General features: G+C 39.3%; 1 protein-coding gene across 2 annotated transcripts in view; it reads left to right on the top strand.

Annotated features, from left to right (window-relative positions):
* The first annotated feature begins 447 nt into the window (after nucleotides 1–447).
* Nucleotides 448–26,640, top strand: part of foxn3 (forkhead box N3) — a 255,664-nt gene continuing 229,471 nt past the window's right edge. Inside the window, exon 1 of one of the 2 annotated variants that reach the window (XM_062968393.1) lies at nucleotides 448–470. The gene's annotated coding sequence lies outside the window, so the exon portion shown is untranslated. Of the gene's footprint in view, nucleotides 471–14,120; nucleotides 14,175–26,640 lie in introns of those variants that run through there. The other variant, XM_062968392.1, reaches the window with a different exon arrangement.

The raw sequence follows: 26,640 nt of genomic DNA, 5'->3' as shown, positions 1-26,640 counted from the left end.
GGATGCACCCACAGAAACTGAAGGCGTTTCCACCATCTCTCCAAGTTAAGTTTTAACAAAGTGCACTGGGAGATGTTTTTTTTCCATTCAACCAATGCACAACCCTCGTATTGTTCCACCAGTGGGCATTTCCAGGTTTGGCCATTTCCATCCCTCTCTGCCACCTACCTGCCCACCTACTTACCTACCTGATCCATTTGATAATGCCGGGGTTGCGGGGGGGGGGGGGGTGATACAAAATGAAAGCAAGTCAGAGACAAAAGGAGAATGAAGATGAATGTGAGTGTTCCCCTGGGGTTCATGGCTGAAGGAATTAACACAGCTTGGCACTCTACCCTAGCTGTGTTTGTTTCCATGGCAACAGCTACGTACATGTTTCAGACTATCTACAGTGACACAGTTGCAGAAATAGTAGCTTGCAGGTTTCTGATATCGCATCAGTGGGCAAAGCAGCACATACACTCTCTTAAGTAAGTGTCAAAGAATTTTACCAATCTACATTCAAATGTCTTTTTTGTGAATTGGGTTTTTTTTGTGCATGCTATGCTAAGGCTTTGGGCTGGGTGTCCGTGATCAAAGTTGAAAGTTGAAAGTTGCAGAAGGCCGTCCAAGTCGTCGGCATTGATTTGGGCACAATGATGGTGAAGCGGGGCTGAATGCCGCCGCATGTAGATGAGAGCAAGAGCTTTTGGATGGGGTTGTTTAAGAGGCGCGTGGTCACAGCAAGATTGTGCGGGACATTTTCTGTCTTTCTTCTCTCCCTTCTCTCTCTCCCTCTCCTTTTTTTTTTCTTTTCTCTTTAACGGTATAGACGGGTTGCATGATCTGCCTTCGCACGCTGACTACTGAATCTTGCAAGACTTTAGACTTCATTGTCGCCGAGACCGAGGAGGTTTCATTCACAAAGCTCCTTGCAGATTAGAATGGCTTGGCTGCGCCTGCAGACCGCTGGCTCAATTTGGGAAGATTTGGTGTTGCTTTGTCTTCTTGGACTGCTTTTGTAAATTGCACATCTTTTGTCATCTGACCCTGATTTGTCTTTGACATTTTGCTGTGACTTTTTCTTTTTCAATGGGCACCTGAATCAAGAATATGATGACGGTGGGAATATTGCTTAAATGAAGAACTGTTGCAGTATTTCCAGCAAGGAATGCACACTTGGAAGGGACAGGATACTTATCTGATAACTGTACATGAACTAAGGAGAAGAAAATGCACAAAGGGATATAAGCAGTAGCTTATATTTGAGCTCTAATGATTCTAGCTGTTGTGTTAAATCTTAGCAGATTCAGTGTCTTAATGAGTGGTTCTTGGGATGAGAGAATGTGCTGAATGTGTTGTTCAGATTTTGCCATTTTGATGTTTTGAAACGCGGTTAAGTCAAAGATACCATCTGATCTTTCTGTGCTTTTTTCCCTCCTCCCTTTCCATGCAAACTGCTTTATGATTCCCTGAATTCCAACCTTTTCCTCTGTTTCCACCTTCTTTCAAACTAGTCCCTCCATAGAGCACAACCAGGATTTTGTCCTTCAGTTATTATATGAATGATAACCATTTTAAATCTATATAAATATTCAAAAATGCAGGTGTGATTGGCATTTTTCCTTTATGTGCATTAGAAAAATATATATGTATATTTCCAAGAGTCCACAAAATGAATCAGAAATTATCTGCAATTATGTATGAGTGTTGACTAATTTCCCCAAATGTTGAGCATTCACTAAAACATTAGACTTAATTCACATTTCCGGTGATCTATCCTGTTTTAAAGTGGATCCTTTTGATCAAAAGTAGAATTTCTCCAAGGTTGTTGCGTTGAAAGAGCTGGGTAGTCTGCCACAGAGTTGAAAGGGGTGTTGTATATGCTCATGAACATCTATTTGGCACCTAATATACTACAGTTCCATTGTCAGTTTCACCTCTGGAGAGTTCCCTTTTGTATAGATGACCTGTTGCATAGTTAGTGCCACTGATTTAGTAATGTGCAATCAATGTGTGGCTCTTCCTCATTTGTGGCTGTGACCAGTAGCTGGTAAAGTTAGGCAACTACCTAGGGAATGGTTCCATGGCCATCTCAACTACAGCAGCAAGTCAAGCAGCTACCAGGGTTGCCAAAAATCCATGGGAACCAATCACAACCTTGGAGAACTGAGAGCCACTGTGAACATTTCAGAGAAGAGGCAGTTTCCAAGTCAGCCCATTAACTGGATGATTTACAATGTATTGATAGAAAGAGGCATTCTGGATATATCATTGTGGGAAGTAGTAAAGGCCTTTTGCTGGAATCCTGTTGGCGTCTTAAACATGAATATGGTCTCTTATGAAGTAGTGGACTTTTATGTGGTGCAGAATGGCCATGTTCAATTCAAAGTTGTGGAAGAGGAGTTGCACATGTAGTGCCACTGCGCATGGATGTTTATTACTAATGGATGCTTCTCTGCATGGATTGTGTGTTCCACCTTCAATTCTACATTTAGTATCTTGTTTCAGTTGTACAATGTTTCCATTCAACACAAAAGGAACATAGCAGAATAAATGTGCAACTCCATGCCATAGAGATTTAAATTGTGTAACCCTGATATTAGATCTTGGTCACAACTAATGAAAATGTGAAAATAATATCTTGATCAATGACTATTCAGTGAACTATCACCAAGGTGATCAACATACAAAGGCCAGCATCCTGTCAGTGGTGTACATATGAGTAAATTGGATTTTACATTCAGGAAAAATTATCTGACATCTGCAAGAACAACGCAAACACTGCAGCGAATTAAAGACATTAAGTTTGAGATGGGCTTTTACAACAAGAGGAGAGGTCTCTACCTACAATGGAGAGTAGAGATATTCCTGAGGATTGAAAGAGAACTTGTGAGCATTTCATAGTACAACACATCATCTAGCCCAGACTTTTCCCTGTTTGTCTAATTAATGTCTGTAGACTGAACCATCACAAAAGTAATCTGTCCTACTCTATATGATGCTACCATGGCTCAATACAAGGTGTAATGTGAAGTGTTTCTGTGGATTTTCCATAGATTGCTACTCTTGAATGATTCTCTGGTATGCTGGGAACTGATGTATTGCTGGGAAATGCTGCAGTGCTCTATATATTTAACTTGTTGCTTGTTTCATAATGTAGTTCAGGCTAAGTGCTGTAGTGGGGTTAGGAATCTTTGACCTTCCAGATGTTTTGAGCTACAACTTTCATATCATACAAGATAGAAATGTTGGGCATTTTGGTGCAAAAATGTGGAGGGCCACCTCTGTGTTACATAATCTATACACTCTTATGTATATTGCATATAGAGACCATTTAAAATTTGAATAATATGAATCATAGGGGGACCCTGGTGACACAGTGCGTTAAAGCACTGAGCTGCTGAACTTGCGGACCAAAAGGTGCCAGGTTCAAATCCCGGGAACGGAATGAGCGCCCGCTGTTAGCCCCAGCTCCTGCCAACTTAGCAGTTCGAAAACATGCCAATGTGAGTAGATCAATAGGTACCGGGAAGGTAACGGTGCTCCATGCAGTCATGCCGGCCACATGACCTTGGAGGTGTCTACGGACAACGCTGGTTCTTTGGCTTAGAAATGGAGATGAGCACCAACCCCCAGAGTCGGTCACGACTGGACTTAATGTCAGGGGAAAACCTTTAATAATAATAATAATAATAATAATAATAATAATAATAATAATAATAATAATAAAACTTTATTTATACCCCGCCACCATCTCCCCTATGGGGACTTGGGGCGGCTTACATGGGGCCATGCCCAGACACCATACAATATAACAAAATAAACAGCAAATCATAACACAATATAACAGTGCAAAACCTTTACCTTTACCTGTGAATCATAGATGAATAGGAATGATGTTTAGATTGTTATTACATTCATTAAGGGTTGACAGTGATTGACGGAGTAATTGTGGATCATCAATTCATGCATTAATTCATTCACGTATTATGCTGGTATGGGATCCAAGGCAGTTTACAACAAATTAAAAACAAAGTGTAGCTAAAACTTATTTGATGTTCAACTTGTAATGCCCTGTGTGTTCATAACCTTGAAATGAATAAGTCATGCTTTGCATTTTGAAAATATTATTTTTGTCAATATTAGTTTGCTCCGAATTTCAATCAGTAGACATTTGGATCCAGGGCTGGCCTTCCCAGAACAGGAGACGTCCCTTAGGAAGACCCTTCTGCTTGAATTGGGGTAGTCCCTCTCCCCTCTCTATACAACAACTAGTCTTCTTCAGCAAGGTCCCTCTATGTAACATTTTTGTGATAATGAAGGAGCTGTCATAGAAAACAATGAAGGAGAATCTATTTTCACTTGCCCAGTGGTGCATGCCAAAATTTGGATCCAGTCTGATGTACAACAAAACATTAATTTCTTCTGTCTGTTTGCAGCACTAACAATTTAAAAGATGGAAACAATTATCCTTGTCCTAAAATTCGACTTTATTACTTTTTCAGACGGAATGTATACTCAAGTGGCTTTTTTGGGGATGGGACTATGTTCAGGTGCCTTGAACAGAATGAAGCCCAAGACTGCTTCTCCCAAGAGACTGGGAAATTTAGCTGGCAGTCATCATGTTCAAAGACAAATTCTATAGAGGAGCCATTGCGTGCAAGTTCTGGCAAGGAGATGTCTTTCTGTCCTGCCAATGGGTGGGTACAGCTGTTGGCAGGCAGGTGGCAGTGAAGAGCAGACAATGTAGGTCAATGAGTGCAACAGGTTCAGGCTGGTAGATTGGCAAAGCGTGTAGATCCTGGACCTAATGAAAAGGTCAGGAGAATCATTCTCATAGTATTGCTTTGGTGGTGATCAGAAACTTACTGAAGTTGCCACTCTGCTATAAGAAGTCATATAAGGTTGTCCCTCCTTTCTCAGCCCTGCAAGAAAAGAATTTCTCTGTCAAAGGATTAGACCTGTAATTCTGAGCCATGTTCTACAATGACATTGTTGAGTCTTCCTGGAAACTGGAAACTATTCTGCAGCAGCTGTATGTTTGCATCCGCTACTTTTGCCACCTGATGTAGCTGCCTCATCAGGCCTCATGGAAGGGACAGCTCTTCTAAGACTACTAGATAAATATGAATTCTAGCAAAGGGAATCCTTTATAAGAAGACACACTAGGATCTGAGTCCTCTGATGTATTGTTAACTATTCTAGTGTAAATTACCTGTCAGCTACATATCCAAATATTCATATGCTTTGACTAGTATCAGACTTCAAATACTACTATAATCATGGTTTAATATTGTGTGTGTGTTCTGTTTAGAAGAAAGTCTGATTATTTTTCTCTGTTGTAGCTAGAATAAGAATATAATTCACATAGCTTTCAAAAGACATCAAAATACAATGCAGGCAAGCATGAAGCAAATGTAATGACACTTCCCATATTAATTTCAGATGATTTAGGCGCACCTATGTTCTTTTTCCTTTACTTGCAGAAAATAACTTGGTTGGATTCTCTGGGATAGCCTACCATGGATGTAATACTTAGCATAGAATGTCACCAGTATGGACTATGGAGTGTCCACTCCTGCGTTATTGTTGCTGTTGTTTGTTGTTGCTGTTGTTGTTGTTCTTGCTAGTGTTTATATCTGGCTTCTTCTCTGCCAAAGGAGACTCAAAGCAGCTTCATAGCATCAGATTTGCTCCACAGCATTACAATAAGTTGGTAGTTACATAGGAATCTCCTGGAATACTGGATTTCACTATTTCCATTTTTCTGGCAGAGGGACAGCAGTAAATTTAATCTGCCAATATGCAGCGAGACCATATTATGTAAAGATCAGAGGTGCTGAAACAAAGCATCTGGGGTCCAGAACACCATCTAGATATGTGCCTCCTATGTTGCAAACTGAAGGAAAGCTATGCAGAAAATGAAACTTTGTCTTGGAGAATGGCCACTTTTCATTAACTATGCAGCAGTAAATGGACTCTAATAAGCAAGGATGTGTTTTGGCAATTTAAATTAATGATGTCTAAACTGAACTAAAACAAGCAAAAAGATTAAAACACAATCAAGGCTAAATACACACATTTTCTTAATTTTAGGTTGGAATTTGAAAATGAGAATTAAATAAAGCAAGAACTCGATTTTCCAAATGTCAGTGGGATAAAAATGACCCTCCATTTGTGTGGATATAGGAAGGGTATGCTGGAGGCAGGAGAATGTTACATTTTCATTATTTTCTCTCCCTGGTGAGTCAAAATTGACTGTGTCAATAGTTTAAAACTTTCTCCTTTGTCTCTCAAGGATCCCCTAAACACTTGTCATCCAACTCCTTATCTCTGTTCCTAACTGGTATTTACAAGTGGTGATAGCATATAGGTTAGTTTGGAGTAGACAGAAAGCAGATCTCTGAAGACAGATTTCTGGGTGACTCACAGTAGTTTGGCATGTTTGCAATCTTTGGTTGTCACTCTCAGTAACAATAAACCTCAGTTGGGTTGCTGAAATGAAGAAGGCTTGGTAAAAGAAGGTGTAAAGAGTGAAAGGATTATGGATACACTTTGAAACATGTTCTGATGCTCAGAATATGGTCAGAGACATCATGTCCTTTAACTGCAAGTCATAGGACCTCTTCACACGACCCTTTGGGGCTGTGCCGTTTTGTTGGCAGTCACCGGCGAAAGGAAAGGCACCCACATGCCCTCCTCCTTCCCACATCATACAGTGTCAGCACCCTGTTCCTGTCCACATCAGATGGGAGAAAGGGAAGCAACGCGCTTTGCCCTGCTGTCCTTTCTTGCATCATATGGGGGAAAGGAGAGGAAAGTGCAAGCAGCTTCGTCAGAGCTACCCAAAACAGACTTTCCTCCCTGTGGTGGAGGTGGAAATGCCAGAAGGGAGAAAGCTCACTATGGTTCTGATTCCAAAGTCATGGGAAGTACAGTGTTCCCTCCCTACTTTGCAGTTCGCTTTTCTCTCCCTTCACTGTTTTTTTCTGAGCGGTGGCACATGCACAAAAGGTGCCAGTTTCCCTTTTGCACATGTACCCTCCCTCTCGTCTGCATCCAGCCGGGTCACTCTGGATGCTGACAAGAGGGAGGCACATGCGCAAAAGGGAAACTGACAGGCTCTGGAGAGGAGGCCTCCAAGAAGAAGTGCAGGAAGAAGGCTTGCAAAGGGGAGAAAGGCCACCTAACTACTAATATAATGTGTAAATATTAAAATAAATATAGCGCCCCTACTTCACAGATTTTCACTTATTGCGGGTGGTCCTGGAACGTAACCCCCGCAATAAGTGAGGGAACACTGTTAATGCAAAATAATCAAGGCCTACAGTGTTTCTTCAGCAATGGCAAGCCCAGCAATAATAAACTTCCAAGTAGGACCAGAAGTACTATTGTATGGTGCTTCTTAATACTCAACCCATATAGCTTATCCAGAGTAGACAAATGTGCTGAAAGCTACTGAGAGTGCCAAGAGAATCAAAAAAGGCCATACCACGTAGTGACCAAGGCAGGTGGCAAACAAAATCACCCACATAGTGACTGGCCTGAAATTAATCTGAAATGGAATTAAATATTATTAATAATAATAATAATAATAATAATCATCATCATCATCATCATCATCACTTTATTATTTATCCCTCCCCATCTCCCCAGAGGGACTTGGGGTGGCTCACATGGGGACCAAGTCCAAAATACAACATAAAATACAGCAGTAAAATGTATTTAAAAAACATATAAACATATAAAACAAAGCATATAAAATACAATAAGAACGTACTCAACCGACCAATAGGCACAGCGAGCATATTCAAGATTGGAAGTAAGGCAGTAGAACTTATATATGTTCAATACCTTGCAATCTCTATTATCAGTTTTATTCAAGAATCTCTACAATTAGCAGTAGTTTTGCCCAGAAATATATGTTTGCAACTGAACTATAGTTGTTGGTATTTTCCATGTCCAGACTTCTTCAAAAGTGATTTATTTATCATCTCTTGTAAAGAAATTAATTCCAGCCCTTGTAACCTTAGAGGCTTGCCCCTGAGCTTAATAAACTTCTGTATGTCTACTACCAACCATTCTCTCAAGGGGTAATTTACAATCTCTTGGTAGAAACTGGATTTCCCTTCTCTATTTGATGTGATAAACCAAGAAAGGCAAAGGTCAGAGACAGCTGATTGACTGAATTTGACCATGTCCTTGATTGTCAACGAATGAAAGTCATCCAATAAAAGTACAAATCAGTGCTCTGAATACATCTGTGAAATTGCCTGCATGGACTCTGGAAAGTTCATTGCATAAAAAGAATAATAGGCCACAGAAGTACATTTCTGAGATACTTGTCAGCCATCATGGATCTTGTCACTGACTAAAAAACCTCAGATTTCTCAGTTGAAAATCAAATCATTAAGTTTGATTCATGACAATTGTATCTCTAGTTTCTTGCACATTCTGAAACATGTGAACCACTTGGGAATTTTTTTTAATTTAACTTGTGTCCTAATAGTACTTTTGCTGTGATACCTTTCTCTTGGCTGGTACTCAACTCTGCCCTGTTGCATATTAAGTGAAAGGATGCATGGGGAAAGGGAAGGGGTAAAGAGAATCATGGAACAGCATGTTCTTTTATTTTAAAAAACACGTTCCCAAAGAAACATTTTTTAGAATATAGAATTACTTTTGGGTTGAGTTCTTGGTTTGAAAATAAGGAATTTAATTGGAATGGCTTGTTCATGAAACATTCATTCACAATCTCATGAATTGCTGCTCAGGTCCTGAATCACTCCCATTTATTCAACTCCCAAAGCGTAGTCAACTTAAACTACACTGAGTTTTTGTGGAGTACTGTAGGCAGACAAATAGCTTGATGTAGCATAGGGAAAACATTTCTACTGATCCCACATCTGCATGGTTCACTTTTAATTTCACTATATCAAAACATTTGGAAGTCATTTAATGTATGAGAGGCAGGAAGACACACTGAACAAACATTTTAATCCCTGAGAACTTCCACTCTCTCCTTTTGGCAATTATTTAAGAGAAGGCATGGAAAGCAGTAAGAAGGAATAGGAGGAAGTTGTCCTCTGAGAGATATCTAGGTATTTCCTTAGAGGACCTCCATGAGTATCTGCTTCAGAGAGTAACATCATCTTATCCTCTGTCAGATATGGGTTTCAGCACCAATTTTGTTTTGTTTTTCTTGGAAATTGTTGTGATCTATCTACCTACTTACTGATGATGATGATGAAAAGGTAACGGCCCAACTCAATTTAAGTAAAAACACTTAATAAAATGCAGTAAAAGCTACTTATTTAAATGGGCAATACAACCACGTTAAACATCGCAATGACAGCTGAATTACTACCTTTAAAGTGCCAAATGTCAATTTGTCTAGTCTTCTAGTTTACATTATGTCTACCCACTCATCTACCTATACCATTTATTTACTTATTTATTTATTACTATATTTATACCCCACCCTTCTCACCCCAAAGGAGAGTCAGAACAGGGATCAAAGAGATCTTCCTTGTAACAGTGATGCTATTATATAACATTTTTGACAGTGAAAATGTTTACTTTTAAACATTCAATGCAGCCTAAATACATCTGACAAAATTTTATACCAATATCAATGGTACCAAATTTCAAAAAACCAACAGTCTTGACATTATTCCTTGAAACATGAGAGATACGCAATGACCTCTCTAATGATAACACGGAGTAATTACTCATTTTGTCTGTCCCTTTCATAGAAGAGAGTTCCCCACCCTTTCATTTGAAAATGAACCAACCAACTGGGGGCACACCAATGTACATTACCTAGGAATTGCCAGAAAAACTTCATCTACCCCCTAATAAACCCATTTCTATTTTCTGAAATTTGGAGTCCTACAGCTGATATGAGCCATAGATGCAGAACTGAAAGTAGATTTTACTGTGCTTTTGGGGGAGGGATTCATTGGTATTTAAGCAGAAGCTAAATTGACAGAGTACCTTTTAACTGGACTTCTTGTTTTTCTGTGTACACTTATTGCCCTCTTGCCTGATAAAGGGGTAAAGTGCAGCCCAGGTTTCAGAAAGGGATACCCAATTAATCTGTCTGCCAGGTGCATATGGAAATAAATTAGCAAATGGTCCATCTGGGACTGAACTACTGCAGAGATGATAAATTATTGCCATCTTCCATGGCTGTATTACTGAAGCATCAGTGGGTTCTTCCGTTCTTGCTGAAAAGCTGATCACATGAAATCTCCATGGTTCTGGAAGGAAGGCAGTGTTTTAAGGTGGTGTAAGCAATTTCTGAGACTTGAAAGCCATTTTATATTGTTTATCCATTTTTATGTTATGGAATGGTTATCCTAGCTTTCTCCCAAAATGGCATTCCAAGGTGGCTTACAATAATTTCCAAATGAGATGCCCCTCTTTTAACATTAATTTGCTAAAGTTAAAAAAGGGAATTAAAGGTCACTGTTATTAAAAACATGCTTAAAATAGTTAAAACCATTTAAAACATTTGCATAGTTACTCGAGCCTTATGCACCATCAAATCTAATGCACACCTCAGTTTTCACAGCCCAGAAACCAAAAAAAAAAAAAAAAAAGGTATCTGCTACCGAATGTAATGTGCAGTACTAAAAAGTGCGATCTTAGTGATTTGGCCCAAAAATGTGCATTACAGTAGCTGTATGCATGTAATTCCTTCTTTAAAAACAAAAGTGTTAGAACACCAAAGCAAAAAGTGCATTCTTTGTAACTGAGACCACCAAAGCTTTCAGCAATGGAAAATAAAACTTTGGGGTGCATCTATGCTGTTGAATTAATTCACTTTAATTGCTTTGGTTCAATGCTATGGAGTCACGGGGGCTGTAGTTTTATAAGGTCTTGAGCCTTCTCTGCCAAAGAATGCTGATGCCTCACCAGACTACAAATTCCAGGTGACATACAGCAAATTAGAAAACAAAGTACAGCCAAAAATAAACTTTTAAAAACTCTCCTCATCAAATGTATCTGCGACAATGGTAGGACCAAGAGAAAAACCTTCTTCATGGATCCTAAAACTAGTGTAGGCTCATACATGGAGATAGTCTTTTAAATAGTCTGGACCCAAATGTAGAGAGCTTTAAAGGTCATAACCAACATTGAATTTTTAATATATCATACTCAAATTCCCATTCCCAACTCCTGTTCAGATATCAGCCAGCACGCCAGCACCTTAAATCAAGAAATAGTTTTCTAAGATCTACAGAGATCTACAGAGATACTTTAAGATCTACACCTCAGCAAATGAGAGCCCAAAAGTGGCAGGCTAAAACTCAGAACCTCAATCAATGGCTGATTGAGAGATGGCCGGATGGGAGACTCCCTCCTGGGCACACAGAAGACTGGGCAACTTGGAAGGTGCTGAACAGATTGCACTCTGGCACCACAAAATGCAGAGCCAACCTTAAGAAATGGGGCTTAAGAAGTGGAGTCCACAACATACGTGTGTGGAGAAGAGCAAGCCACAGACCACCTACTGCAATGCAGTCTGAGCCCTGCCACATGCACAATGGGGGACCTTCTTATAGCAACACCAGTGGCACTCCAAGTGGTCAGTTACTGGTCAACAGACATTAAGCACAATGCCAAGTTTTGAAAAACGTTGTTTGTGTTTTCAAATACATTATAACTTGTACCCTTGGTTTGCTTCTGACACGATAAATAAATAAATACTCAAATTCCCATACCATTTCTACCCCAGATTTAAGGAATTGGCTTGGATGAGGCTATGTGAGGGACTTGACGTTCTACTCATTGCCTCAGCATGGTGCGTGGGCATTATTTACTTGCAAACACTTTATAGCATTTAATGATTTTTTTGATGTCAGACCCCAGCCAAAACATTTTGCTGCCTGAGGTAAAGCAAGTCATCCAAATTACAATCACCCAACTCAAGGCGTGATTCATACCTAAAAGCAGCCAAGTTATTTTGACACATGAATCAAAACATCTCACAAGCACCTCTCTCCATCCCTAGCATTAAAAATACAATAACAATGGAGGAGTCTGGTTATAGAGAACATATAAATGCCTTATGGAAACAGTTCCAGTGGTTATCGATCCATTCCTGAGCAGAATTCAAAGTACCCTTGCTCTGAAGGCTCACAAGCAAAATTGAGTCAAATATCAATCAAATATCAATCTGGCAATGTTCCTCTGCCCAAAGGACTTGACACTTATGGAAAGGAACAATGGATACCTACCAGACTTTTCTGCCAGGGCCTGGATTTGAACTATTGGTCTCAGAATTCACAGAAGAAGATTGTCAAACACCCTCTTTGCCTCAGTCTTTCTCCCAAAGGGTGTCAGTGTCCAACCTGGAAAAAAAATGGAGCAGACGAGGTAATAGGGGAAATGCAATCCAAAATAGGTAACCATTTAGAAAAGAATGCAGTGAGTACTAAAAGTCAACATGGATTTCTCAAAAACAAGTCATGTCAGACTAATCTTATCTCTTTTTTCGATAGGGTTACAATCTCGGTAGATGCAGAAAATGCTGTAGCATATCTTAATTTCAGCTAGGCTTTGGATAAGGTCCCTCATGATCTTCTCACAAACAAACTAGTAAAATGTGCTAGATAATACTACTGTTTGGTGGTTCTGTAATTAGTTAAGCGACCAAACCCAAAGAGTGCTCACCAATGGTTCTTCTTCATCCTTGTGTTTTCTTCCAAGTTTATTATTCTATGATGGTATGGCATTATATGTGCCATTTATCTCAGTGTCTTTTGTCATGATTTTACTGCCAAGCTTTTCTGAAATAAGATCTATTGTGTCTTGACCCAGTGGTGGGTGTAAGTCCCTCCATTTGTGCTCCAACTACCGTTCCTCAGAGGCTGGATCTACACCGCCATATAATCCAGTTTCAGAGCCCAGATTATCTGCTTTGAACTGGATTATATGAGTATATACTGCCATATAATCCAGTTCAAAACAGATAAACTTGGATCAGAAACTGGATTATATGACACTATGAGCAAGGCCTGTGTGAGAGAGGATTAGTCTGGCTTCAACATCCCTTGATCCAGCAGCTGGCGTGAGGCCCTTCCTCCATTTTAACAGCCATTGCTTTGGGAGAGAAGAATGGCCTGCATCTGCCGGACTTAATCCCTGGCCCCAATGTGGTTATGTCTGCATTATGTGTTGTGCCTTATTTCAACTGTAAGCATAAGGACATGTAACTATTACATTGATTATATGTAAGATGCCCTGGAATACTTTTTGACTGAAGGGCAAGGCATCAATTTGTTGTTGTTTATTCGTTCAGACACTTCCGACTCTTTGTGACCTCATGGACCATCCCACGCCAGAGCTCCCTGTCGGCTGTCGCCACCCCCAGCTCCTTCAAGGTCAAGCCAGTCACTTCAAGGATACCATCCATCCATCTTTCCCTTGGTCGGCCCCTCTCCCTTTTTCCTTCCATTTCCCCCAGCATAATTCTCTTCTCCAAACTTTCTTGTCTTCTCATTATGTGGCTAAAGTACTCCATAAATACCTTTAATACAAAATAAATACATTATAAAAACAACAAACAACAAATACATTATTTATTCGGAAATTTTATTTAAAATGATAGTGGCTTGTAGAGAAATTAAGTCAAGCAGCAAGTTGGACAATACTGGCCAACGAGTGAAGCAATTATAGGATAGTTTTCTGTCTGGACTGTCTAAAAAAATCTTGTAGCTGTTCTAATTGTGTGTGAGAGAGTATGTATATCTTCTGCCTTGTCATGTACAAATGGATCAAATAAAGGAAATCTTACTAAGAACAGAAATTTCTGTGCAGCAGATAAATCATTCAGCAACTAATGTCTTGATATTCAGCTTTAAAGGCTGCATCCAGGTTTTATCCAGGAGGAAAATGATCTTGCAGAAAACAACCCAATTGCTGTTGCTGTTGCTGCTGCTGCTGCTGCTGCTGCTGCTGTTGTTGTTGTTGTTGTTGTTGTTGTTGTTGTTGTTGTTGTTGCTGCTGCTGCTGCTGTTGTCCATTTATGTATATAGAGTCATGGTACGGGTACAGTTTTCTTTGGGAAATTGGTTAGAATGTGGAAATGAATTTACAAATTCATTTTTTTTATAACCGACAGGAGGAGTTAACTCAAGCTTGAATAACTCAGCATTCAAAACTGAAGTTTGATGCCATATTTAGTAAGTGTGAAAGCCAATTTAACAGATTGTTCAGCGTCTGATAACAAATGAGCCTCAAATTTTGGTTCGTTTCAAAATATTTATAGCATATTTTATTTTGGTTCAGGTTCTTAAATTGATTTACTGTGGATGTTTATGCAATCTGTTTGGATTGAATCTATTTGACAATATAAACTACTCTTTTCATCTTTCCATCTCTAGGTGGTTTGCAGTAACTACCTTAAGTAGAGAGGAGAAATAGTATATTTCTTAAAGATAATGAACGTGATTGGTACAAGAGTATGCCTTTTTGTGTTTTGCTAAACTGAGTAGGAAACATTTCTTTTTATAAGGGCTGAAACATTTCCTGAGCCGTTTGCTAAATTGAAGATATAGTGTTAATGCCTCTTTTCTGTCACTAGGTGTCACTATAGCAATTTCTGTGCAGATAATGGCATTAAATATCAAAATAAATCACATGTCCAATCTACAATTCCGTGATAGGGATGTAGAAATCATTAAGATCCCAGATAGGTAAAATTACAGTTCTTTTATACAAATGAGGAGCCATGCAGAAAAGCTATGAGAGAATATTTGCTGAAAACGGGGATGCCCACAATTGTGATGGGATTAGGAAGTACTGTTGCCCTCTTTACAAGGCTGGTTAATGCATAAGTGAAAACATGAGGGGAACATTTGAACAGTATCACCTCAGACTGTAAATGCAGGGATAGAAAGATCACATATTTTCCAACAAAATTTCCTGAATATTGGCTTCAAATTAGTGGTTAGTTTGAAAAGTTAATGGGGTTAGGAGTACAGCTAGTTTCTACTGCATATTCATAGCTCTGCCAAACATCCTTAGTCCCTATTTGGTGGTAAATAGTTTGGCTAATTTCTGTCAAGAGCTGCTCCTCTGAGTAGCTAGGAAACATCTAAATGGGGGAATATTCTTTGTGTATGTGTTCCTTGCTGGAGATGCAGATGTCTGCAGAAGCAGTGGAGCCTCCACTTAGCATGGTACAGTGGTTTGACATTGGACTATAACCTAGCAATCAGGGTTCAAATCCCCATTTGGCTATGAAATCTACTTTGGGAAAATCACATCCTTTCAATCTCAGAAGAAAGCAATTGCAAGTCTTTCTGAACGAATCTTGCCAAGAAAACCCAGTGATAGGTTCACTTTAGGGACACCATATTTTGGTAATGATTTGAAGGCACACAACAACCTATATGTTTGCTTATGGACACAAAAGGTACATAACACTGGAAAGTTTCCAACATGTTCCTACCAAAACAAAACAAACCCAGGATAACCCTGCTGCCCTGGAATTTCACACTGCTCAGAGAAGTAGTTTGAGTATAAAATAGGATGCACTTGAGGTGTCTATGCTCAAACCTTTTCTCTCAGAAGGAATTTTTCTACTTGGAATGATAGTACTGTCTCCAGATCATTGGCTTCTAAGTGGACCAGCATGAACTATCAGATCCTCCTTCCTGCTATGTTGGATCTGATAACTTTATTGATAGTACTGAGAAACAGCAGCCTTGAAAAGCTTCAAGTTGCTTTTTCAATTTTCTGTAATAATCCATAATAATGATACACTTTGGCATTATTAGGTGAAATAGCTATTGATGCTGCAGAAGAGGAATGGTACAGATATGGGTACAGCTAGGGCCCTGAGTGCCTGGATATGGCTGTCTGTCTGAGGATACTGTTTGCTCTTGCCAGCCCAGTAAGATGTTAAACTCATTAGCTGAGAGAAGGCTAATTGAACCTTTCTTGGAGGAAAGTTCTGAAGCCTAGAAATAGCCTTGCCATATGTGTTTGTAATGGCTGCAGGAGTGAAAGAAAGCCACCTTTCAAAGACCATAAACCTCAGGTAGGCTGATAGGGATGTGGTATTCCGGGCTCTCCAAGGTACATTTTGAGAGTTTGCATTGGACCCCCTGCCACTCTCACTGACAGAAGCAGTTTTGTTGACAGAATGATGCCATTGGGTCTAAGCAAACTTGTTCTCGGTGCATGGCATTGTTGCATGATAAACCCTGCCCAGGTTTCGTCTGAGGAGAAGGATGATAGCTTTGGCCCAATTCTCTTAATTTCTGATATCCTTCACATGTAGGATGCTATGAAGGTCTGGTATAGCAAGGTTGACTAAAAGTCACAGACAGCAAGGAAATTATGACTAATGTTCCATTTCCCAAACTGATCAGTATTCCTGCTTTATCATGAGATGTAGCTAAGAACTGGCTAGGCAAATATCTGTTCCCTGAAAGCAAATTGCTTTTACTTGGTTTTCAAACTCTCTCAGGACAAGACAAGAAATCAAGGAACATGAAAGGCACTGCAGACTACTTCAGCTAGAGAGGTCAGCCATAGCAGACTTCTGAACCAACCGGACACAGCATATTATTTGAGGACACAGAAATGCTGGACCACTCTAACAACCACCACGTCAGACTACACAGAGAAGCCATTGAAGTCCACAAGCATGTGAACAGTTTCAACATAAAGGAGGAAACCATGAAAATGAACAAAATCTGGCTACCAGTATTAAAAAAAAAACCTCTAAAAAATGAGGATAGTAAATAAAAAACAACACTCAGAAAGCAGAAGAATTCCAGACATGAAACAATCAGGGCCAGCTAATACCTCCCAAAAAAGGATTCCCCCAGGCAGAAGCAGCCAAGCTTTGAAGTTGCAAGGCCATTCAATGCTAATCAAGGTGGCCAATTGCAACATTCACACTTGCTCAAGCATACAAGAGTTCTTTCTCCCACCCTGGACATTCCATAGATATATAAACCCCACTTGCTTAGTTTCCAACAGACCTCACAATCTCTGAGGATGCCTGCCATAGATGTAGGTGAAACATCAGGAGAAAATGCTTCTGGAACATGACCATACAGCAACCCAGTAAATGCCTTCAACAGTACACTAGTATAAATGTTGCTGCTCTCAGAATCAAGAGCTGCGTATTTCTGAGAGTCAAGGACATAGTAGACATGACATTAAGCACATGATTACATGACTTGTTACTCCTGGTCTGTGATAATAAAATTAATTCATGACTTGTTCTTGCGCACTTGTTTCTTGCTTGCAAACTTAATTATTTTGTCCCATCATAGTTTCAGTCCAGAAAGGAAAACCCTTGCAGACACTTTTTTAAAAAGCAAGAATGAAGATATCTGCAAGCATTTCACTATATCCATAGGCTCACCTTCTTCCCCAGATAATAAAAAAATATAGAGAGTGGCTATCTGGGTAGCATCAGGAATGCCTTTTCAGATTCCAAACACAGAAATGAGCCATATTGCCAGTTTCTATTACAATCATTCATGGGAGGTATCTCAGTTGGAACTGGGGATGGAGGAAAAACAGTCGCTTGGATTTTAGGCCAATTATGAGTAAAGCAAAATGTGGGCTTTGTTGTTGAAAAAACAGGAGCGTATGCAGCACAGCATCATTATATGGCAAATAATGAAATGATCTTGCAAATTACTGTCATTGAAGATGAGTACTGAAAGTAATGAAACCTGACAAATTTGAGTGTAATAGACCTTCTCTGAGATTAGCTTGATCTATTAGACGTCCACTCTGCCTACCAGATAGAAGTTGCTGTATTTAAAGGGTTTGCAAATTCAAAAATAACACTGACTAGCAGATAGATTTAGGGTCTTCAATCAAGGACCCCTACAGAGTGAGTGAGAAGAAATGAACCTGATTATTTCTTATTTATAAGAAGCAGACACACAATCTTGGAATGGCATTGATTCCTGAAGAGCAATTGTCTACTACAGTTCACTGTTGGACTTCCAACTTTGTGAAAAAAAATATTCTCAAACCTTGGCATTGCCAGATAGGAAAACAGATCATAAGAAGGGTTATGACAGATTCACATTCAGATTTTGGATAGTCATGAGTCCAGGTGTTCTTTTCCTTTCTGCAAGTGGTACTGGATGAGGGAGAGCAGGAATCCAGACTGTCAAAAGTTGCAAAACATGTTGGAACAGATCATCCTCAGTGGTCTCTTGTAATTACTGGTGGTGTTGCCTTCACCTCCAGGCAGGGATCCTTTGCTCCTGCTTCTTTTAAGCACTGGTTGGGCAGAAACATGTAGGACTTACCCTGAGCAATGTGTGAGAGTGAGTGTGTGAGTGAGTGTGTGTGTGTGTTTTTAGGGGAGGGGGTTGCAAAAGTCGAGAACAAAGAAGTGCAGTTTCTCCCCAGAGTGTTCAGTGAATGCCCCAGGGTGAAGGGAATGAACCCTGGTGTATTTTTAACTAGAGTAATGGGTACAAGGATGCAGCCTTCAGCAATAATTTCTCCATCCAGATCTGTCCTGCGACTCCCTTGCTGACCACATCCATTGCCTGCAGCAGGTGAACAGCTCTAATAATATAGGATCCTTGCATGTTACCGAACCCTGAGAAATTTATTTCCCTAAGAACAGAGAGAGCCACTTGATCTCAAAATTAATAAACTTTTTCTAGCAATTTAAGTGTCTCCTCTGGCTGCTACCACCTTCACCATTTTCCTACCCAGGCATTCTAAATGGCCAGGAGTGATGCTACAGTGGAGAATAGAGGTGCTCAGTGCTTCTTTTAGGTTCTTTTGGGAAGGACTTAACTCTCACCTTTAACTACTCAGAGAAGGGGATGGATCCTTGATGTGAGTTAAGGTACAATACTTACATTGACCCATGGGTGGCAGCTTACATTTTTTGCAGTTTCAAGATTTATACATGAGTATATACAGTACAGTAGAATCTCGCTTATCCAAGCTTCGCTTATCCAAGGTTCTGTATAATCCAACGCAGTTTGCCTTTTAGTAGTCAATGTTTTTGTAATCAATTCTTCAATAAATTGCAAAATTTTGGTGTTAAATTCATAAATACAGTAATTATTACATAACGTTATTGTGTACTGAACTGCTTTTTCTATCCATTTGTTGTAAATCATGATGTTTTGTTGCTTAATTTGGAAAATCATAACACAATTTGATGTTTAATAGGCTTTTCCTTAATCCCTCCTTATTATCCAACATTTTTGCTTATCCAATGTTCTGCCGGCCCATTTATGTTGGATAAGTGAGACTCTACTGTAACATTGGGTTCCTGTGAGTTTTCTGGACTGTAGGGCCAATGTTCCAGAAGCATTGTCTCCTGACGTTTCACCCACATCTATAACAGGCATCTTCAGAGGTTGTTAGGTCAGTGAGGATGCCTGCCAATGTTGTTGAGGATGCCTGTCATAGATGTGGCCAAAACATCAGGAGAGAATGCTTCTGGAACATGGCTATACAGCCTGGAAAACTCACAGCAACCCAGCAATTCCGGCCATGAAAGCCTTCAACAGTAATATTGTTGTTGTTTTCCATTAAAACCCAAACAACCCTCACCCCCAACACTTTGAATCACAATACAAATGCCTCACAACAACATTGTCAGTGAGGATACCAGCTAAACTCTTAAGGGAAAGGGAAGCTCATGTAGGAGCAGCAAATAGGGACAAAAGAAGGAAAGCAACCGCCCTGCTAATCCAAAAACCCTGGTCCTTTAGTGCTGTAAACTCTCACTTCAGCATACCACTGCCAGAGAGATTGTTAAGCTCTTATTTAGAACTCTGGCTTTCTACAAGAAGAGAAAGTTGGTTGAAATAGATGACAGAGAGATGATAGAATGATAGATAGCTAGGTAGGTAGACAGACAGACAGACAGACAGACAGATATATAGAGCCCGAAAAACTCACAGCAACCCAGTGATCCCGGCCATGAAAGCCTTCGACAACAGACAGATAGATCTTTTTAAATTCAATATCATCTACTGTGACTGGTAGAATCTTTTCTTTTTTCTCCAGCCACTTCTTCAAGTACAGTCCTCCTTTGTTTTTACAATGAGATGACATCAAGTATGTTCAAATGGTACAGATGGATATTTTGTTCTCTGAATATACAGTAGAGTCTCACTTATCCAACATAAATGGGCCGGCAGAACTTTGGATAAGCGAATATGTTGGATAATAAGGAGGGATTAAGGAAAAGCCTATTACACATCAAATTAGGTTATGATTTTACAAATTAAGCACCAAAACATCATGTTTAACAACAAATTTGACAGAAAAAGTAGTTCAATACACAGTAATGCTATGTAGTAATTACTGTATTTACGAATTTAGCACCAAAATATCATGATGTATTGAAAACATTGACTACAAAAATGCGTTGGATAATCCAGAATGTTGGATAAGCGAGTGTTGGATAAGTGAGACTCTACTGTATATAGATCAACACAGGTCCTTCCTTTTTGGACTCTACTTGAGAGTAAAGAATATTACTTGAGAGTAGAGGATACTGTGGATATTATTGCTATAAATGCCTTGAAATGTTTCAAGAATGCAATTATTTCCCAAAGCAAAAAATTGCTATCAAAACTATGGATAATAGCTTGGAGCAATAGAATGGCAGAGGTAAACTGTTTATCCCAAATCTCTTTCATTTCATACATTCCTCAGATTGCCCTTGTAATCTCTTCCAACTATAAATTCATGAGGATTTACAATGTCCCATTCCCAATGTCTTGATGCCACTGTTTTCATCAGACTAAGTCAGGCCAGTTGGACTAATGGTTTAATTCAGTTAATGTTTCCATTTTTGTTCACACCAAAGGCAATTTTTGAATGTAACTAAAGAAAAAAGATATGCTATGTTACCAATAGCTGTGATAGAAGCCATGGAAATCGGTTCCCAAAGTGAAAAATAATGTGGATTAAAATTAAAAACAAAGAAAGTGCAAGGTATGAAGTTAAGAGGCAATCAGGTCCTCTCCTGATATAACTTATCTGTATAGTTCAGGCATGGGCAAACTTTGGCCCTCCAGGTGTTTTGGACTTCAACTCCCAGAATTCCTAGCAGCCGGTAGGAACAGCCAGTTGAAGTTGGGAGTTGACTAAGGGCCAAAGCACATTAGAAGATGCTTAATTGCATTTGTTCCCAACAGGTGGTAGTTTTTGTTGCTGCTGTTGCTACTACAAGCTTAAGCAGAAGATCAATACAGAATAGACTTCCCTCTGCTAAAAATCATACTTTAACAGAAGTTTTTTGGCTTGGAAGAAAAAAAATGCAGACATTGAAGCAGCATATGTCATTTAGCTTCCAAAATGCAGGAAACCATTTCTGAGCATCTGTAGTGGCTGCCAGTGTGATGTCATCACAGTGATTCCAAGAATACTTCAAACATCTCTTGTACAAGTATCCTGAGATGTTGCTACAGAAACCTTGTTAACGGGAGTCATAAATCCCCAAGCATGTTTCAGGCCGGACGTTTTAGTGAGCAGTAAATGGGTCTGCAGTATTTTGTCCAATGTACTGTTGAAAAATGTGGCAGTGGATATTGGTTTCTATTTTCAGAATACAATTTTCTTGCTGACATAACATGAGCTGGTGTATTGTTTAATGGTCTACTGTTGACCCACACAGGATAATACAAATAGTAAGGAGACCGAGTTGCTGGATCTTAATCTAGAGATGGCCATTTGATCAAAAATTCTTAATGGAGTCTAATAGCAAACCTTTTGGGCTGAAAAGGGAAAGGGAAAACCAAACCTTCTCTTTGTTTCACATTCTCCAGACCATGGGTAGAAACCTATGAATTTTCTTCTTCAGATGGAAGGCTTTGATTTGCAGAACAGGTAGAGACTTGATTCCAGCAATTCTCCATCTTCCCTGTAACTGACTCAAAATCTGCTTCAGGCTGTTGGGAGACAGTCCAGCAAATCGGGAAAGAGTAGACACTAAGATTGTAGGAGGAAATGGGAAAATATCTGAAAACCACGTTTCTCTCTGTTCGGGAGGCTACTGACTACAGAAGGAAGCTTGCAACATGATACTATATTTAAATATCTGAAAAGATGTCATGTAGAAAATTGGGCCACCTTGTTTCCTGGTGCTCCAGAGACTAGAAAGTGAAACAAGTGGATTCAAATTAAAAGAAATTAAAAGAAAAAGAGATTCCACCTAAGCAGGAGCGGGAACTTTTTTTCACCATTGAGAGCTATTTAATAGTTGAATAGGTTACCGCCTTTGAAAAGCCATTTAATGGGTGAGCTCCCATCTGTCAGCTCTAGCTTGCAGGGACATGAGAGAAGCCTCCCAGGAGGATGGTAACACATCCGGGCGTCTCCTGGGCAATGTCTCTGTAGATTGCCAAGTCTCTCACACCAGAAGCAACTTGGCTGTATGTTCTCAAGTTGCTTCTGACACGATAAAAAAACTGCATTGCACTGTATAAAGTGGCAGTGTAGGTTCACATAATGCAGTTCAATGCAATTAAACTGCAATTTGAAACGGCATTATATAGCAGCGTAGATGAGGCTTTAGTCTCTATATTTCCCTTATCTGGGAGGAGCATCTCTGATGATCCATCCCCAGTGATGGGCTCTCTCCTCTCCTCTCACATGAGAGTATTTAGGGATTGTTCTAAATTCAGTTCATCTTATTTTGTCTCCTAAGATGGATAAATGTATTTTTTTTACCTTAGAAGAGACTCCTCAGTCATATCTCTTGTTCCTACCACAAGCTTATATAGTTCTGCTGCACTCTGCTTAATATAGATTGTTTTAAATTTGTATATTGTATGTTGTTATGCATTTAACTGCTTTTAACTGTTTTATGTTTTATTCTTTTGCATTGTTTATTGGCATTGAATTTTGCCAGATTTGTTAGCTGCCTTGAGTCCCCTCGGGTGAGAAAGGTGGGATAGAAATGATGGAAATAAATAGATAGATAGATAGATAGATAGATAGATAGATAGATAGATAGATAGATACCAAATATTTCTTCAATGGCTGCTTCCAACCCAAATTGTATGATTCCATAATCTAATGAGATTCCCCAGAGTTTGGAGGTTGCTTGAATGTGGTCTTTGCACTTGATTTAACATTGCTTTGAGCAGTTCCATCATGCCGTGGCCATATTTGATAACTGTACAACTTAAGAACTTTTACAAACGCCCAGCACACACACTGCTATCTACTTTTATTTGCTGTTATCCACTTGCATTAATTGTGTTTCTGAAGATACATAACACCACAACTTTCTGGTTATGCTGTTTAGCTGTTTTTTACTCTAACGCTTCCCAATAGATATATTTCCATTGATTGCAGTCAAGCACACCAAACAGAGTGGAGTAGATCTATTGAAAAGTACAGTCAAGACAGCAAAGTACACTTTTCTCACCTTAATGGAAATGTTTCAGGTCAAATCTACCTCTAGCACAGTGGTCTGATGTTGAGCAAGTTGAGCCAGGGATGGCTTTGACTCTTGCATCTGTTTTGACATTTTCAGATAATTTCCCTACAGGATTGATACAATTAAACACAGCCGAGGATAGTCAAGCTTGAAACAGAGAAACTAAAAGTAAAATGAATGATACTCTCATTTTTTTCATTGTGAAAAACAAAGTGTGTGTGTGTGTATACACCAGTGATTCTCAACCTGGGGTCCCCAGATGTTTTGGCCTACAACTCCCAGAAATCCCAGCCAGTTTACCGGCTGTTAGGACTTCTGGGAGTTGAAGGCCAAAGACATCTGGGGACCCCAGGCTGAGAACCACTGGTATACACAGACACATTCTTCAAGTACATACAAGTAACTAACTTGAGGAATGTGAAACAAACCTTATGAGTTCTTCAGATTCAACTGAAGCCCTTTATTCAGTCAGTTAATCTGCCTGTCTGCCTGTCTGTCCATCAGTCCTTAGATTGATCTGTTAGTCTGTTTGTCTAGATATACAATTCTTTCTCCCTTCCTCTCTCTCTCTCTCTATATATACATCTGTGTAAGTATAGACACACACTTGTATATTCATACAAATACATACACAAATATCTATAATCTATTATCTACATCTTTATCTGTCTAGCTATCTATCTTCTCTCTATCACCCCTATCTACCTATTTCTCCTTCTCTATAAAGACTTGTTTCCAGATAAGTGCTAAACTTTGTTTCACATTCCCCAAGCAAGTTGCAGGCCCAATTTGGCAGAGCGTTAGGGCATTGTGTTGGTTGTGTGCAGCTGTCCAGTGGGGTCAAAGACTCTTTTCTGCATGTTTATCATTTGCGACAGTTTTGAGTGAGATGTCAGCACCTGCAGATGTGCTACTCACTCATTCATCCAAAATTTGAGTAAACTGGTTGCATGACTCAACAAAAATACATTGTGTAAAGTGCACCAATGGGGACAATGTATGTATCTGGGTTTTTGACAGCATCAAGTGCTAGTCAAGCCTGGATATTTTGTCAATGCTTTTTCTCCATGCAACCCAATCAGTAATCAGGAATGCAAGGCCAGTGGCTTTAGCATTGATCACAACAGCAGCAGCAATATTCATTCTCTGATGCACTGATAAAGATTTGAAGACTTCATTTTATTTTTACTACTAGAGTATTGGGCGTTATTAGCTGCAATTTACACAGCCTCAAGATGGAGTTGCTCACCACATGTTCTTGCAGGTGGATCTAGGGTTGCTTCCATGCTTAGTTTTAACAACGTAATTAGATCACTAGCCAAAGAAAACGGAGGGGAATCGTACTTTTCCAAGTCGAAGTAGCAATCAGATTGTCTCACTTGGAATTGTGACAAAATATGCGAGCAGCCTTCATTGTGAGTCTGTCTTGGAGAATGTGGTGCCACTGTCCATCAATGGTCTTACTGTCATTGAATTTATTTTGCAGCCATTAAAGTAAGTTGGGGACAAAAGGGGTAAAGTGTGGAAAAGAGCAAAATTTGAACATTTTAAGAAATAAGATAGCAAAGGATTAATTAGGATTGTCGAATCCCAACAGTTGAAGGGTATAAGAATCAGCGTTAGAAGTTCCTCTTGCTCATTTTGTATATCCTTTCCTGTCTGTGGATAGCTTTTCTGAGACAATAAACATATATTTTATCATACTACACCATCCATGCTTCCACTATAAATTCACATTGTACTAATGTGCTGGACTCTGTTGGCATAAATATCAAATATTCGTACAACCAGTAAGCTCCTTACATGTTACAAATTCGATAATTTTTAATGATCCCTGAAATGTGCATGTCTTCCAATTTTGTACTACTCCATTGAAGAAAATAAGCTCAAAATCAGCTCAGTTCAGTTCCAGTTGCAGTGAAATGAGAAAAAACATAGCTATGCAGCATGAGAAGCAGTATGCGAGTTCCATGGAGCCTCAGTATTTATGCTGTTTCCCATGTCTTTGCATCTACACCACACTCGGTTAATGCAGTTTGGCACCACTTTAACTGTCACAGAATCAGGGGAGCTGTTGTTTTACAAGACCATTAGCCTTCTCTGCCACAGAGTTCTGGTATCTCGCCAAACTGCAAATTTCGGGATTCCATTGCATTGAGCCATGGCAATTGAAGTGGTGTCAAACTAAGTTTATTTTGTAGTATGGATGCACCCTTAAAGTTGTGACTATGAGAGGCCTTGGAGATGGCCCTAATTTTGAGTAATATTTTGGAAGGGCAAGCATCAGAAATATCTGCTAAACAGGAACACCAGAGGAGCATTTACGATTTAATGTTGCTGCCTGCCATGGTAAAACTTTTATCACTTTTACAGAATATACTAAACCACATTAACTTACTTTGTGTCAAGTATTACAATGAATAATTAAAGCTAATCTGCCCTCGTTAAATAAACTAGCAAAGTGCATCAGGAGATACATTATCTATGCCTTAATTGAGATCATGTGCTTTTAAGCATCAGCCTATAAAGTGCAAAGTGTCCAGGGCCCAATGGAAAAATGTTACACAAGAGGCACACTAAGAATGTGCTGTTCATTTGCGTGAATACCTCAAGTTCTTCAGAGGAAATGCATGCTCTGCTTTTGAGTTATGATGCTGATAAACACAACTGGCCTAAGTCTGAAAAGTACGAAGTTGCATATAAAGCTAAAGAGGATTATTATGTCAATTCATAATGGAGCATATAAAAGCCTTTGTAGGGAGAGTATTAATAAAATTACTATTATCTATAAAATTAATACTCAGTATTGATATTGGTATAGTATAGCTGTTCTGTTTATAGATGTGATGACCAACACCATGCATCAGGTGGACATCTGTCTCTCAGCTACATCTCCCTAGTTATGTCTTCTGATACTACCATCACTACTCACAGCCTACACAGCCATGTCTGTGTTATAGAGAGAAAGAGAATGAGTGGGCTGATTAAAAAAAAAACCTTATTATTTATTTACTTAATATTTATTTATTTATTTATTTAGAGTATTTATATCCCGTCCTTCTCACCCCCGAGGGGGGACTCAGGGCAGCCTTACTATTAGCAATCATTAGATCCTGAACAACATAGTATATAATACATAGTACATAAAAACAATTACAACTAAAGCAATTAACATTAGTTAAAAACATCCATATAATTATACATTTAGAGGCGCATTCCTACCTTTTGCTCAGCCT

This window comes from Anolis carolinensis, chromosome 1, assembly GCF_035594765.1.
Source record: "Anolis carolinensis isolate JA03-04 chromosome 1, rAnoCar3.1.pri, whole genome shotgun sequence".
NCBI classification, from domain to species: Eukaryota; Metazoa; Chordata; class Lepidosauria; order Squamata; family Dactyloidae; genus Anolis; species Anolis carolinensis.
This window is presented reverse-complemented; position numbering and strand designations above follow the sequence as displayed.